This window comes from Pinus tabuliformis, chromosome X (genome assembly GCF_031772625.1).
Source record: "Pinus tabuliformis cultivar Carrire ecotype Pingquan chromosome X, CPIR1, whole genome shotgun sequence".
Taxonomy (NCBI): Eukaryota; Viridiplantae; Streptophyta; class Pinopsida; order Pinales; family Pinaceae; genus Pinus; species Pinus tabuliformis.
In genome coordinates this window covers 1,278,857,245-1,278,870,516 of record NC_142308.1, presented here as the reverse complement: position 1 = coordinate 1,278,870,516, position 13,272 = coordinate 1,278,857,245, and positions in this window count along the sequence as shown.

Sequence of the window (13,272 nt, the reverse complement as noted above, 5' to 3'; positions counted from 1 at the left end):
GTTCTCTACCAAGCCTAGCTTCTCTCTCAGATTCTTAACATCCCCTTTTCAAAGGGTTTCATTAGAATGACAACGACTCGCATTTATAGCATTTCTCCACCTCTCTCCTAATTAGAAATACAATTTTGGGTTCTCTACTAGTTTTCTCCACACCCATTTAATCTAACAATGGACATAGATCATGTATATTTATACCTGTGTGTTGGAAATACCATTTTATACTTTAATGTTTATTATTTTTGTTTTATTATTACTTGAATTTCTTCTTAACAAGTGGTTTTGTTTCTTTTGGTTTTAGTGAAAGTATGGGCTCCAATGTTGGCTCTCTTATTATGGAGTATAGTTAATCTTTGAGAATTTTTCAATTATTAAATTAGGTTAGTCAATTGCTTAAAATACTAAATTTATTTCAAAAAGTTTTTGTTACTTTATAGGTTAGACACTCGCTTGAAATATTAAACTTATTTAAAAAAAAAATTGTTACTTTATAGATAAGGCATATATTTCTTGGCTCTATGATGAAAATAATGAAGGGAAAATACATGTTAATCTATTACTTGTGCTTTTTGATGGAAGTTTTGTAATGCATGACTGAAAAATACATGGTGAGAGAAAAATACATATTATGCTAATTGAGGAATGTTTTTCGCTTGTCGAACTTATAGTATTGAATTTAACACACTAACACTTTACAACCATAAACTAACAATATTCATGATGAAAATAGCAATATGGAAGATTTATCTGCATAATGAAAAAGGCAATATGGGAGATTCCAATCATGTTCCAAGGCATTTTTTAAAATGTGGATGTGACAAAAGGTTGTTGTGGAAGGTGTTGTTTGTATATTTTAACACACTAACACTTTACAACAATAAACTAACAATATTCATGATGAAAATAGCAATATGGAAGATTTATCTGCATAATGAAAAAGGCAATATGGGAGATTCCAATCACATTCCAAGGCATTTTTTAAAATGTGGATGTGACAAAAGGTTGTTGTGGAAGGTGTTGTTTGTATATGGGAAATTTCTTGGTCATTGTGTATAATCCTAATGTTGATAAATATGTCTACTAAGTGGTTCCAGTTAATGGGCCATTGATTTGAGCGTTCAATATATTTTTAAAATGTGGATGCAACAAAACGTTGTTGTGGAAGGTGCTGTTTGTACATGGGAAATTTCTTGATCATTGTGTATAATCCTAATGTTGATAGATATGTCTACTAAGTGGTTCCAGTTAATGGGGCATTGATTTGAGTGTTCAATATATTTTTATTCTTTATCAAAGTATTCTTGTGTTATATTTGTGTTCTTCAATTTATGCCTTACGGCGTTTCCTTTGCAACATCTGGTGCAAATGCTAGTTATATATATAATTGATACAAACATATAAATATATATCAATTTCACGCACAATCACATTATTTAGTATTAATATCTACATTTATATTAAGAAATATCTAATTATAATATAATAATATTATATATATATTATTATATTATAATTAATAATAATAGTCATAATATTAATTAATTATTATTATTATTATAATATCAATTTTAAAATTTAATATATTAAATTCTTATATTAATATTATAAACTCTATGATTAATTTTATAAATTTTAATATTAATATTAAAGTTAATGACTTATATTATAAACTCTAAAATCATAAATTATAAGATTAATATTATAAATCCCAATATTAATATTACAAACTAGTGAATTAATATTATAAATTCCATGATTGTAAATGCAGGGTTAATACTATAAATTGTAAGATTATAAACTCTAAGACTAATATTTTAAACTCTAGGATTAATATTAAAAGTTGGTATTAAACTCAATATTATAAATCTCAAAATTAATATTATTAACCCCTTGATTAATATGTTAAACTCTAACTTTAATATATTAAACCATATGATTATAAAGCCAAAGATTATTGCTATAATCCCAAATATTAATATTAAAACATAAGATTAATATTATAAACCCTAGCATTAATATTATTAACCTTAACATTCATAATATAAACCCTAGGATTAATATTAAACCTAATATTATAAACCATAATATAAAACTCTAGTTTATTCAATCTCACAATTCCACATTGAATAAATTGCAATGTAATGTGAACATGTGACAATGATTGCCATATTGATAATGTAAAACCCTAATTTATTCAATCACACAATGCCACATTGAATAAATTGCAATGTAATGTGAACTTATGAAAATGATTGCCATATTGATTGTAGCATTACTTATCTCACTGCGACTTTGGATAGATTTCCATATCATTCCAACGTGACTATATTAAACTTCAATATTAAACCAAATATTATAAATTCTAACATTATAAAATCAAATATTATAAGCCCAAAAATTAATATTATAAACCATAAAAGATAAATTACAAATTCAATTTGAGTAGAAAACTCATCCATATTCATTTAAAGTTGAAGTGAAAAAAATCAAATACATTACATTTATTATATTCTAATATTTTACATTTATTATATTATAGGTTAACCATTATAGTTTATACATTACATTTATTATATTATAGGTTATACATTACATTACATATATATATATATATATATATATATATATATATATATATGTTTTGAAAAGGAAATAGATAATTAATTATTACATATTTTCCCTTCTATATATAAAGGATGGAATTTATTTATTGTAAAACTATATGATATAAAATTTAATATATCAAATACAAAGTAGAGATCTACGAAATATTAAAAGAAAATATTTATATATCATCATGGGATTGTATTGTGTGTATATGCATTTCACATATTCAGCTAAATTGCCCATTCAAACACTTTCCTTCATCCACTTTTATGTGTCTTAAAGATATTGCATAAATGTTAACACCCCCTACCATTGAGAGAAACACAGTAAGGGAATGTGATTCAAAAAAAAGGAAAAAACATTGAAATAACCAAATATTTGTTCATCATTATCAAATGTAGGTATGAAAAATGTATATAAAAGCTTACAAATTCGTTGATGGGAGTTTTTTTCCTAAATGAATCTGAGCTTGCCATGGAGTGTGTTAATTCAGAGCACACAGCAAAGTTGTACTCGGACGATAATAGCAGAGAATAATCACACAGACAGACAAATGGAGAAAGAGAAGAATAACACAAATATATTACTATTAGAGAATGAAATCACACTTTACATTCCAAAGAGGCCTTAGCCTTGCTTGCATTCCTTGCCCAAAGAAATTACACATTTATAGAGGCTGAAGGAGGATCTAGAATCCTGCATGTGATTCATATGAAGATCCAGAAGATAATGGAAATGCAGTAGGTTTGGAGCGAGTGTGGCGGTGACGGATGGGACAACGGAGTATCGGGGAGTTGGTGACGACATTACCACAACGTGCAGTGGTTTGGCTTCACACATGACATTCTCCAACTTGAAGCCAAATAGGAGTCATGATTCAAGTCACACCGAGTCCTACCATGCCTCTACATAAATCATGTTTATTTATTGGTAGAATCTTAGTGAGCATATCAGCAGGGTTCATATCTGTATGGATCTTTTCCTAGGATAATTGTTCTTCCTCCAACACATCCCGAATCTAATGGTACCTTAAGTCAATGTGCTTGGTTTTTGAGTGAAATGGTGGGTTTTTTGCCAAGTAAATCGCACTCTGACTATAACAATATAACAAATACTTGTCTTGCTTTATTCCTATCTCTCCTAGGAATTGTTGCATCCACAATATCTCTTTACAAGCTTCTGTTGCAGCTATGTACTCTACTTCTAATGTAGAGAGAGTTACTACTCTTTGTAGCTTTGACACCCAAGCTACTGCTACACCTGCAAATGTATACAAATAACTTGTACTAGACTTTCTAGTGTCCATATCTCCAGCCATATCTACATCTATAAATCCTTCAAGCACGGTCTCGTTATGACCAAAACATAAAAAATAATGATTGATACCCTTGAGATACCTCAAAATCCATTTTATTGCTTTTCCAATGTTGTTTTCCTAGATTGGCAAGGAACTTGCTCACTACTCACACTGAATATGCAATGTCTGGTCGTGTACATACCATGACATACATCAAGTTGCCAATTGCTGAAGCATAAGGAATCATGTTCATCTCTTCCTTCTCCTTGTCATCACTAGGACATAATTCAGTACTCAGCTTGAAGTGGGTTGTAAGGGGTGTACCAACCAGCTTGGCATCCTTCATATTAAACCTATCAAGAACCTTCTTAATATATTTTTCTTGTGACAACCATAACCTTTTGTTTTTCCTGTCACACATAATCCTTATGCCCAGTATTTGTTGTGCTAGTCCTTCATTGCAAATTTGATTCCAAAATCTTTCTTCAACCTATAGATCTTATTCTTATCATGCCCAACAATCAACATGTCATCCACATATAACAATAATATGATATACTTTCCTTGATCTTACCTCTTGATATAAACACAATGGTTAGTGTCCAACCTGTGAAAACCATGTTCCAACATGAATGAATCAAATTTTTTGTACCATTGTCGAGGTGCCTATTTCAACCCATAGAGACTCTTCTTCAACCTGCAAACAAGATCTTCTTTGCCTTTCTCTATGAAGCCTTCTAGTTGCTCCATATAAATTTCTTCCTCTAATTCACCATGAAGGTAAGAAGTTTTTACATTTAACTATTCACATTCTAAGTCTAAAGAAGCAACAAGACCAATAATGACTCTAATGGATGACAGTTTAACAACAAGTGAGAAAATTTCAGTGAAGTCAATACCCTCTTTTTGGGCAAGTCCTTTCGCCACCAACCTTGCTTTATACCTCTCCTTCTTTCTGTCACATTCATACTTAATCCTGTAAACCCATTTTTTTTTGTATAGCCTTTCTACCCTTTGGGAGGTTTACCAATTCACAAGTTTTATTTTCCAAAAAAGAGTTCATTTCTTCTTCCGTTCTTTATTGTGCTCAACTTTACAAGCTTTTTGAAAACAATTAGGCTCACCTTCATCAATCAACAAAATATAGTTTGAAGGAGGATACCTATGTGAAGGCTTATGAGGCCTAGAAGATCTGTGAACTAACTGTGGTGGTGCATTATCAGGCTGAATCTCCTGTAAAGGTTCCTGCGAGATTCCTTCTTGTTGTTCATCATTTTCCACTTGTTGTTCTTCTTGCTCCTGAATTTGTTGTTCATTGTGTTGCATTGTTGGGATGTTTTCCTGCTGCTCTTCAAACCTGTCAATAACCTTCTTGATCTCCAGCTCACCTTCAATCCTCTTAAACATTTCTAACTCATTAAATATAACATCCCTGCGTCTAATTATTTTATGTTTGACTAGATACCATATACGATAACCAAAATATGCATCTGCATATCCCAAAAAAATGCATTGCATAGATTTATCATCTAGCTTAGTTCTATTTTATTTGGGAATATGTACAAATGCTTCACATCCAAAGATTTTCAAATGAAAATAATTCAACTTCTTACCAGTGCAAACTTCTTCAGGGATACCACCATCCAAGGTTGTACTTGGAGATTTATTTATGAGGTAGTAAGCGGTCCTAACTGCTTCAGCACAAAAAATCTTCTCCAAACTAGAATTGGACAACATACTTCGCACCTTTTCCATTATGGTGTGATTCATCCTTTCCGCGACACCATTCTGTTGAGGAGTACCAGGCACAATCTTCTCATGCTTTATGCCAAACTTGTTACAATATTATTTAAATGCATTTGAGCAATATTCTCCATCATTATCTATTCTCAAAAACTTGAGCAATTTGTTAGTCTCTCTTTCAACAACAACATGAATTTTTTGAGATATTCCAAACACTTCACTTTTACTTTTCATAGGATATGCCCAAACCTTTTTGGATGCATCATCTTTAAATTTTACAAAATATGATTCTCCTCCTAATGATTTGATGTTAATAGGCCCAAACACATCTATGTGTATCAATTCTAACACATTTTTCCTTTTGTCATGGCTACCTCTAAGGAATGAAACCCTTTTTTGTCTACCATATATACAATGCTCACAAAGATCAAAATTGTAGGATTTCAAACCTCGCAAATTTTTTTTAACAATAAGGATTTTTAAGCCCTTCTCACTCATGTGACCCAAGCACTTATGCCACAGCTCTTTTGAATTTCCTTCTTTTGTAACAACAACGAAATATGATTTTCCTATCATTGCCTTTAATGTGTATAATGTTCCTGTCTTGGGTCCTTTGGCCACGACCAATGCTCCTTTGCTAATTTTCCAACCTCCTTTTCTAAAGCTTGTGGAATAGCCTTCATCATCCAGTCGTCCCATTGAGATCAAACTCATGCACATTTATGGTGCATCCCTGAACTATTTCAACAATATGTCTTGCTCATCCTTCATCTTGATCTGGACATCTCACACTCCAACAATACTGCAAAAATGATTATTCCCCAAATGCACTCTACCATAATCACTAGGATTATATGCAACAAAACTATCTTTTCATGGGGTTACATGGTGCAATTCCCTAGAGTCAAGGATCCAATCAAAGCTACTGCTAGATGTATATACACATGCATCCTCTATTGAAACAGTAAACAAAACATCACCATCAATGGCTACAGTAGTAATCTCACCTTCATTTGTGTTGGATGACTTGTGATTTGTACTGGCTAGTCTCTGATCCTTTTGTCCTTTCTTCCAGAATCGACATTCTTTCTTCATGTGCTCGATTTTTCCACAATTAAAGCGGATGATCCCACCCCTCTTTAATTTTGACAGGCCTCTCGATCTTGACTGCCCTTGTCAGCCTCAATCAATTCTCCTACCGCAATCAGCTAGGGCTAGAGCTTCTCCTCCCTGGTTTTCGACAATTGACTTGAGTCGCAGATCCTCATTCATTAAACTGTTGCTGATATCATCAAACTTCAGTGTCCTTGTAGTTGCTAAAGTGCTCATATCTACATTTACAAGTCACATTAGCAAAATGGCTCTAATTTCATCATCTAAAATGATTTTAACATAGGCAAGCCAATTAGTAATAATATTAAATGCATTCAAGTGCTCAACAAATAAAGCACCCTCCTTGATCTTGAGATTATAAAGCTGCTTCATCAAGAACACTTTGTTTCATGTCATATTCTTCTCATATAGATCATGAAGCTTCTTCCATAATCCTTTTGTAGTATTTTCTCTAGAAACATTGAAATACGCATTCTTTGCTAGATATTAACGGATTGTTGCAATCGTATTTCTATCTAGCTTATTTCACTCTTCATCTGTCATCGATGAGGGTTTATTTGTTGTGCCCTCAATCAGAAAATACTGGTCCTTTAACACAAATATATTACTATGGAAAATGAAATCACACTTTACATTACACATAAGCGAGTGTTCGTTCACCACGATCTCCCTCTAGACGAGTGTTAAAACTATCAATTAAATTTATATGGCATTCTCACTTTTCTTAATAATTTGTATATAAAGCTAGTGGGAGTTTTAGATGTTCCAACCTACTCAATGCACAATGAAAATACATAGAGAGTCAAAGATTAATGGTGGCAAGGCCTATAATGCTTGGGCAAACTCGATGATCAACACTGACCGGCTCAAGCTTCAAATCGTTTGCTTTACTTCCACATTTTTCTGACCCTCCACCATGACGAACCTCCTCTGCGTTTCACTTCTCCTCTGGCACAATGAAACTTTTCTATGAAATTCATTCAAACAATTCCCAAATCCAAGAACATGAGCAGGTATTAAAACTGAAGTTATTTATAGAATTTGAAATAAAAAATGTTTTAATATTACTCAATTGAATTTATGTTTCAAATATATTTTATTGATAATCGTTTATGTTGTTTTCATTTTATAAACATTTTTTTAAAATGTATTATAACAATTAAAAATAAAAATAAAAAAGGTGTTGATTTAATTTTCAGGTCTAATTAACTCTCCATTATTCTTGATATTAAGATTTATTAATATATTATATATATTTTTTATATATATATATATATATATATATATATATATATATATATATATAGATATATATATTACTTGATTTTGCATTTATTTTTTTTTCTGGGTAAAAGTAACTTCTATTAAGCAGGAAAATATTTACATAATTTACATCCACGGAGGGGGACGAGGCCACCCTCAGACTGTGACAGCTGGGACAAACTAACAGACATTTGAGACAGCATTACAAAAAATGTCCAGATGTGCCTCTTGGACACCATTACAATTCACAAAAACAGACTCGAAAACCTTACTAACGCGGACTTTTAACACACTGCCACTATGGGCCTAGAGCTGGAACTGAGTGTGATTGAGAAATTGACCAACATAGACAAGTGCACAAAACAAAAACAGAAACCTGGAGCAGCGCCTTCGAACAGAATTAGGAAGGGTGACTGGGCGTCGTCGACGGTTGCCTTTGCAACGGGCTGGGCGGATCGAGCCATATGACTGACTCCTCATCCACCTGAATATGCCCCTCCAAATCCTGAAGAGCGTGAACCAGTTCTGCAATCATTGATTCATCACAGATTGAATTCTCTTGATTCTGAGCCTACTGAGGCTGGTCGACATGTTCCATGGGCGCCTGCGGACGGGGCATCCTATGCAATCTTCCTTGCATATCCCCCAGTAGAACTTCGTTGCTGTGGAGACTATCAAAAGCAGGGGAGGGCCATGAGGGGTTGATAGGAGGTGCCTCTGAAAGATACACAGTGAGATTGACCATAACATCCGTCTGAAGGAGCCCTCTGGGAATGCGTAGGCGGAAAGACTGATAGGAATCCCTCATGAGCAGAAAATCCTCCTTAGAACTGGAAGAGGAAGGGGAGATGGTGGCCATAGGAGCTATCAGAGGTGGTTCCTCCCTCTCTGTCTCGTAGCGGACTCCTAAACGCCCACCACGGCAAGGCACACCCCGACGATGCATCACCGGATCCAACCTAAGCTCCCGGAGATGCTGCTCAATATGCTGGAGGTGATGTTGCAGAGCGGTGGTTTGCCCGTTGCCAACTGCAGATAACATACCTTTGACGGCATTCTTTGTTGTACCAGTATATAACCAAAATTTCGCCCTCACCAAATGCTTCGTACCGAGCTTCATCATTTCAGATCTCCTCGAGACCGGAGCAGGCTCGCTCGCCATCAATGCAACCTCAACCGTGCTCTGATTACCCTTAACCTCAACTGCCTAGAGCCTTGAATGCCTTCTGATTTCCATCGCATACTTGTACCTGCTCTCTGCCTTGGCGTTGAGACAGGTATCGAGATGCGGTAGAGACTTAATGGCTACCTGCCACTCACGCATGCTGGACACCCGCATCCGGGGGAAGGATGTCTTTGTGAACCAAAGAGATGCATTCCTGTTTGAGTTTGTCATCTTCAACCATGTCCAAAGAGTCGGAGAAGAAATGAGTCGACTGAGACACTCCCTGATTAGCTAGCCGATCGGCTACCTGATTAGCTGTTCTTCTTACATGATGGAAGGATAGATTGTGGGGAGCGTGGAGCTTTTCTTCCAGGGATTCCAGACGATTTAATAGTCTCCAGCTCTTTGCTATTTTGACTGCCTTAGCTCCTGCTTGCATTCTTTTAGCTGCCTCTATAAGAATGAGAGAGTCGCCTTCTACTTCTAGAGGTGAAAGGTGATGTTGTTCAGCTAAACATATTCCTTTCCAAAGACCCTCTAGCTCTGCGGCATTATTTGTATCTTTCCCTATTGAGCCATAGAATACTAGCATTTCTTCTCCGTTATGTCGGCGGATTACTCCTCCGAAGCCTGCAGGGCCTGGATTGCCTTTGGCCGCCCCGTCGAAGTTTAGCTTGTAGGAATTGTGTGCAGGCGGGGACCAAAAGGAAGGTGAAGCGGATCTGGTAGAAGGTTTAGTGGTCAGTTTGACTAAGGATTTAAGATCGAGATTCCATTCCTTCATAATGCAGCGCTCCTGATGATTTTCCGGCATATCATCATCACTCCAGACTTTGATGGCCAGAGTTTCCTGTAAATTCTTTTTAAGCTGGAGCCAGAGATCATCTATGGATCTAGAAGTGCTATTGAATATTCTGTGGTTGCGTTCTTTCCACAGTGTCCAATATAGAAATCCTGGTATAATGCGCCATAAGGAGTTAAGGATCCGGCACTTATATGGATATTTTTCCCAGGTCCTTATGGTTTCTGTTATGTCCTCCAGCCTGGGGTGTGCTCTCATATTACATTTCTCGACTTTTTCCCAGATTTGTTTTGCTAATGGGCATTCTTCCATTAAATGATTGATGGTTTCACAATTTATGTTGCAATTTGGGCATCTGGATGGCCCTACAATACCCCTTTTAATCAGATTGTCCCAGGTAAGAATACGTTTTCTGCTGAGAAGCCATAGAAAGGTTGAAATTTTGGGCCAATGCCCGGCTTGCCATACTTGCTCCCATAGTTGATCTTTAACCGCCCTGAGATTGGAATAGCGCAGATGATGAGCTTCCTTGGTTGTAAAAGTACCTTTGGTTGTGTAGCCCCATCTGAGTTTGTCTTGCTGATTCGAGAGGCGAATCTGCCTATTGCTAAGTTCCTGGTCTATGTCTGTGTACACTTCTCCCTGCCAATCTACTTGCCAGAGACGCGCCGGTTTCCATGATTGGAAGTCGTGATTTGTAGATGGCTGCCAGAACTGGTGTACCAAAGGAATGCTTGCCTGGTTCATTTGAGCCTGCCAGAGAGGTTTGTGGAACAGATTAGCCAATTTGGGAAGTTGTTGCCATGAATCTTCCCAGAATCGAGCTGTCTTGCCCGAATTAATTTCCCAGAAGCTATGATCCTGTATGAAGCTACTTTGGGTTTTTGCGTTGTTCCAAATAAGAGATCCCTGCGCTGTTGGATTGATTCTGATGAGGTCATTCCATTGACTGCCGCGGGCATATTTAGCTTGCCATAATTGGGCCCAGGGGGTGTTTGGCTTGGAAACCCAATTCCACCAAATTTTAGCTCCCATGGTGTTATTGCTTTGGAGCGGATCTCGAAGACATAGCCCTCCTTCTGATTTGGTTTTGCATACCTCTGTCCATTTGACAAGAGCCCATTTCCTGTTCAAGCTAGTGGATCCCCATAGAAAGTTCCTCTGAAGATTACAAATTTCTTTTAAAATCCCTTTCGGAGCTGCTAAGATGGAAAATAAATAAAGCGGCATAGCTTGTAGAACTGATTTGATGAGAACAAGTCTACCTGCCAGATTTAATGCTCTGAAAGTCCAGGATGAAAGCTTTGATTCTAATTTGTCCAATAACGATCTCCAAGATATCTGCTTGATTGTTGAGTCGGTAAGAGGGGCGCCGAGGTATTTTGATGGCAAGTGGGAAATTGTAAATCCCAGAATCCTGGCTATAATCCTTTGCAAGAAGGGGGGGGTGTTAAAGAAAAAAAGTTGTGATTTAGATGCGTTAATGGATGTGCCTGAAGCTTCAGAGAAGAGGGATAGAAGGGATTTGAAAGCAGAGGCTTCTTTTGCAGAGGGATGTCCAAAGAGCATTGTATCGTCAACAAATTGCTGGTGCGTTTGAGGAGAGTGACCATGAAGTGAAATTCCTTTAAGGGTATGAGAGGATACTGCTGATTTGAGGAGCCTGCTCAGGCCTTCAGCCATTAAAACAAAGAGAAAAGGAGATAGAGGGTCCCCCTGCCGGAGGCCACGAGAGGGGCGGAAAGGAGGGGAGGGGGATCCATTCAAAATTACAGAGAAGCTTGGCGAAGTGATGAGGTTCATGATCCATCTGGTCCAGGTTGCACTAAAGCCAAAGGCTAAGAGCATTTTGTGAATGTATTTCCAGCTAAGCTTGTCGAAGGCTTTCGAAAGATCCAATTTGAGGAGCATACTTGGTTTCTTGAGAAGCTTTAAAGAGTGGATGACTTCGTTTGATAGAATAATTCCATCCATGATCTGCCGACCCTCAACGTACCCTGTCTGTTCTGGGGAGATAAGCAAGGGTAGGAGTGGTTTGAGACGGTTTGCAATAACCTTTGAGATTAGTTTGTAAATTACATTACAGAGCGCTATTGGCCGATACTTCTCCGGTTTGTTTGAGGTTGCTTCTTTGGGAACCAGAGCAATGAAGGTTGAGTTGAGGGCCGGGAGTACCCAATGCATGCTTCGGGATTCTTCCACCAGATCCCAGACTTCAATTTTTATGAGATCCCAAAATTCATGGAAGAAGTTGGCCGTGAATCCGTCAGGCCCCGGTGCCTTTCCGTCTTTAAGCTGAGCTATGGCATCTTCTACTTCCTTTAGCGTGACTGGCTGGAGCAGTTGAGTATTATGATCCTCATTGATGATTTTAGGAATGTGCTGTGTGATAGCTTGGATTGCCTCATCTCTGTTTCCATTAGGCTCCTTTAGTATGTCCCTGAAATATCCGGTGAATTCTTTCTCCATATCTTCATGAGCTTCCACTCTTTCCCCCTGCTGATTGTTAACAAAGGTGATTTTGTTGTGCATCCACCGTTGGATGGTCGTTTTGTGGAAAAATTTAGTATTTCTCTCACCCTCTTTGAGCCAGCTTATTCGCGACTTTTGCCGCCATAAAATTTCTTCTTGTTTTTGCCGCTCCTCTATTTGACTCCAAAGGATTTTCTCCTGTTGAGTTTGTTCTTCGGTGCGTCCTTCCAGAATGAATCTTTGTTGTAATTCTTTCATCTGTTGTTCTAATTTCTGTCTGTTCTGCTGTATGTTGCCAAAATGATCTCGGTTCCAAATTTTGAGAGTTTGCTTCAAATGTTTCAGCTTTTGTTGGAACTGATACATTTTAGCTCCTGCTGGCGGGATGAAGGATGTCCACGCTTGTTTGACCACTGCCTTAAAATTGTTGTCAGTGAGCCAGAAGGCTTCAAATTTGAATGGTCGATTGCTGCAATTGCCAGGTCTGGACCATTGGAGAAGAATGGGCCAATGATCTGAGCCTCCTTGTGGGATGATCTCGGCACTGAAATCTCCTCCGAGGTGGATGGCATTGTCGGAAACTAAAAATCGGTCTAATCGTGATGCAATTTGGTGAGCCCCTTTCATTTTGTTCGACCAAGTGAAGATGCCATTTGAGGTGGAGATGTCCAGGAGTCGGTTATCTTGTATGAATTGCTTGAAGCTACTGCTATCACTGTCTAGCCTAGTCCTACCCCCTTGTTTCTCTTCCATGGATTTTATGATGTTGAAGTCGCCTCCTCCAATCCATAAAGGAAAGTTTCTGTTTGCATT